This window comes from Otolemur garnettii, unplaced genomic scaffold, assembly GCF_000181295.1.
Source record: "Otolemur garnettii isolate 467f Iridium unplaced genomic scaffold, OtoGar3 scaffold00073, whole genome shotgun sequence".
Lineage (NCBI taxonomy): Eukaryota > Metazoa > Chordata > Mammalia > Primates > Galagidae > Otolemur > Otolemur garnettii.
The window spans coordinates 7,123,919-7,127,893 of NW_003852468.1; the positions used below are offsets into that span (position 1 = coordinate 7,123,919).

General features: G+C 43.8%; 1 pseudogene; it reads left to right on the forward strand.

The window, feature by feature from the left end:
* Nucleotides 1-2,335, forward strand: LOC100944950 (annotated as a pseudogene).
* The last annotated feature ends 1,640 nt before the right edge of the window (nucleotides 2,336-3,975 follow it).

Genomic DNA, 3,975 nt, shown 5'->3' on the forward strand with positions numbered 1-3,975 from the left:
ATGTTCCAGCTCCATTCATATGAACATGAAAGAGGCCAGATTGACTGGGCTGCTTTGGCACAAGCTTGGGTTGCCCAGAGAGAAGCTTCAGGACAGCAAAACATGGTAGAACAATCACCAGGAATGATGCCAAATGGACAAGATATGTTTACAATGGTATCTGGTCCAAGCAATCATGGGAATTTTCAAGGGGATTCAAACTTTAACAGAATGTGGCAGCCAGAATGGGGAATGCCTCAGCAACCCCCACACCCCCCTCCAGATCAGCCATGGATGCCACCAACACCATGCCCAATGGACATTGTTCCTCCTTCCAAAGACTGCCACAGTCAGGACAGTGGGGAATTTGCCCCTGACAGCAGGCATATATTTAACCAGAACAATCACAGCTTTGGTGGACCACCCAATAATTTTGCCGTGGGGCCAGTGAACCAGTTTGACTATCAGCAGGGGGCTGCTTTTGGTCCACTGCAAGGTGGATTTCCTCCTCCTTATTGGCAACCAGGACCTCCAGCACCTCCCCAGAATCAAAGAGAAAGGCCATCGTCACTCAGGGATTGGCAGCGTTCCCCTATTGCACTTCCCGTGAAGCAACAGCCTCCACAAATCGGTGCAGTAAAACGCAGGACTCTTCCAGCTTGGATTTGTGAAGGTCTTGAAAAAATGAAACGTGAAAGGCAGAAGAAGCTGGAGACAGAGAGAACAGAACAACCACGTTCACAATTGGCCAAAAAAGGAAAGAAGGCCACAGAGGATGCTGAAGGAGGAGATGGCCCTCGTTTGCCTCAGAGAAGTAAAGTGCATAGTGATGAAGAAGATGGAGGCAATGAAATCGCCGAGGCTGCAAGTCGTGGGAAAGTCACCAGCAGTCCCTCCCCAGCTCCTGCAGAAGAGCAAAGTGAACCAGAGCTGACTGAAGAAGAGAAAGAGTATCGGATGATGTTGCTGACAAAAATGCTTCTGACTGACATTCTCCTGGATGTCACAGAAGCAGAGATGTATTACGTAGCCGAGGATGTGCACAGGAAAGCAAGGAAAGCGCCTGCAAAACAGCTGGCCGCGTCCAGTGCGCTGGCTTCGCTCACTGGACTCGGTGGACCGGGTGGTTATGGATCAGGAGACAGTGACGATGGGAGGAGTGACAGAGGCGCTGAGTCATCTGACACGGACGATGAAGAATTACAGCGCCGAATCCGGCAAACGCAGGAAGCCTTTTGGAGAAAAGAAAAAGAACAGCAACTGTTACATGATAAACAAAGGGAAGAAGAAAAGCAACAACCAGAAAGGGTTGCAAAAGAAACGAGTGAATGTACGCATAAAGCGCAAAATAGCGTATCCCTGCTAGAAGCAAGAGAAGCAGGCGGTGATGTGGTTGATGAAAAGAAGAGAACTCCAAATGAAATATCAAGGTTAGAGCCAAAAAAGGAGCTTAGAGAAAAAGAGAAACTAGGAAGGAGATCGGGACGTTCCAGCAGTGGGAGTTCCAGCAGCACCCCCAGAACCAGTAGTCCTAGCAGTACCGTCTCTAGCTCTTCATACAGTTCTAGCTCAGGTGGTCGTCGTACTTCTAGGTCATCTCCTCCCCAGAGGAAAAAGAGACATAGCAGGAGCAGATCTCCAACAGTGAAGGTTAGACGCAGCAGGAGCAGAAGCTACTCTCGCAGGATTCAAAGAGAGAGCAGCAGGACCAGGGCAAAGATGAGAGATGGGAGGAGCTCTAACAGAAGCAGCCTTGAAATCAGAGAAGGACGGCGAGATCCGAGTCCTTCCCGAGAGAGGCGTCCAAGTCGAAGTCGCTCGAGGGGTAGACGAACCAATCGTTCCAGTCGCAGGAGTCGAGATAGGCGTAAAGTTGATGCTCAGCGTGGAAATCGTAGGTGGGAGCGGTTGTAAGCATAAAGGTGAGGCCGAAGAACAAGAGAGAAGAAAGGAGAGAAGTCGAAGTATAGATAAAGATGGGAAAAAGAACGATAAGGAAAGGGAGTGTGAACAGGATAAAGGGAAAGAAAAAGATGTTAAGTTCAGTAGTCAGGATGATAGGTTGAAAAGGAAACGAGAAAGGGAAAGAACATTCTCTAGGGGTGGTTCTATCTCTGTTAAAACCGTAAGACAAGATGGCAGGAAAAGTGCCACCCAAGACAGTAAAAAACATTCCGGCTCCGATTCTAGTGGAAGGAGCAGTTCTGAATCTCCAGGAAGAAGCAAAGGAAAGAAGGCTAAGAAGCCTAAACGTAGTCGATCGCGATCCTTGGAGAAATCCCGAAGGTCTGGTGAGAAGGCAAGCCGCAAACCCAAGTCCAAGTCCCGATCCAGATCAACAACCCCTCCCGGTTGAAAACGCTGAGGAACGACGTGGCAAGAATGCTATTGATGTGGTTTAAAAAATTCCATGCGTTTTAAGGGCTTGTCTCGTTATACAGGCACATTGTGGCTGTGTAGGTGAAACCGAGGTTTTGTTTTTTAAAATCTGTAATTAGGTGTACTTTTTCCAATGCTGCTCCAAGTTACTTAATATGATTTCTTTGTATTACATTTTTTTCCGAAAAAAATAGTGCAAATAAGACTATTAACATGCCATTCTCTTTCAGCTGTCATGGCCTCAAAATTATTCTTGAATGTACTGTGACGTCAATAAAGCTCCTTAGTTAAAAAAAAGTTTACATATGACAAGGGTACAAGTCATATCTGTGAAATGTAGAACACAGATGTTTTGGCACAGTAATCAAGTAATTGAGGTGAAAGCTATGTTGATTGGTTAAATGTAATCATGTTAGATTGTATTTAAAAAATCAGCACATTGTACCCCACATATGCATGAATGTATCCAAGATCTATGTGTATTTGACTTAATAATAAAAAAGTTTGCTAAATAAATGAAATAAAAAATTAAAAAAAAAGCCAGCCATTGGTATAGATATCTTATTTACATGAATACAAGTTCCACAGATGACTCTGAAAGATTAAGTCATTCTCTCCTTTTTATACTAAAGAAAGAAATAAGAGTCTTTTAATGCTGACTTTATTTTTTTATTTTTAATTTTTTTTTGAGACAGAGTTTCACTTATTAACTCTTAGTAGAGTGATATGGCATCACAGCTCACAGCAACCTCCAACTCCTTGGGCTTAGGCGATTCTCTTGCCTCAGCCTCTGGAGCAGCTGGGACTACAGGCGCCTGCTACAATGCCCAGGTATTTTTTTTGTTGCACTTTGGCCAGGGCTGGGTTTGAAACCACCACCCTTGGTGTATGGGGCCAGTGCCCTACTTACTGAACCACAGGTGCCACCCTGACTTTATTTTTTTAAGCAAGAAAAAAATAAAGCCCAACGATCTCAAAGCTTTAAATAAAACTAGTTTCCTTGAACAACACTTTTTATTACTTGGACAGAAAAACCAAATGGCTTTCATTACTCATCAGCAGAGAAACCACATGATTCCAGGGTATAAAATACGCCTGTTAATAGGGAATTGCCAGCCGTCTCTCCTACTTTGCAGATGTTGGCTTAGCCAACTTTACAAATCTCATCTTCTTCAAAAGTGCCTATATTTTCTTCATTTGGCAGAAATGGCAGACATTGGGTGGAGAACATCTGGAATTGATTCTATCAAATCTCGTAAGCTACATCCTGAACTTCCCTTCGTGGTGAATTCTAGTTAAATACTCGTCAGTGCTTAGATAGTGTGTGTTCATGGCACAGCTAGTGACCGAGAAGGAAGAAAACCCCAAAGGTCATTGTCTATATAAAGAGTTGTAGAGTGTTTAAAAGTTGGACTTAGAAATATAAAAATCATAATGTAAATAATTTATATGTGTATACATTATTTTTGCTGTCACCTGGGAACATTTTTGTCACCATGAGACTTTTGATAGCAAGTTTTCTTTTCTTTTTTTTTTTTTTTTTGAGACAGAGCCTCAAGCTATCCCCCTGGGCAGAGTGCTGTGGCATTACAGCTCACAGCAACCTCCAACTCCTGG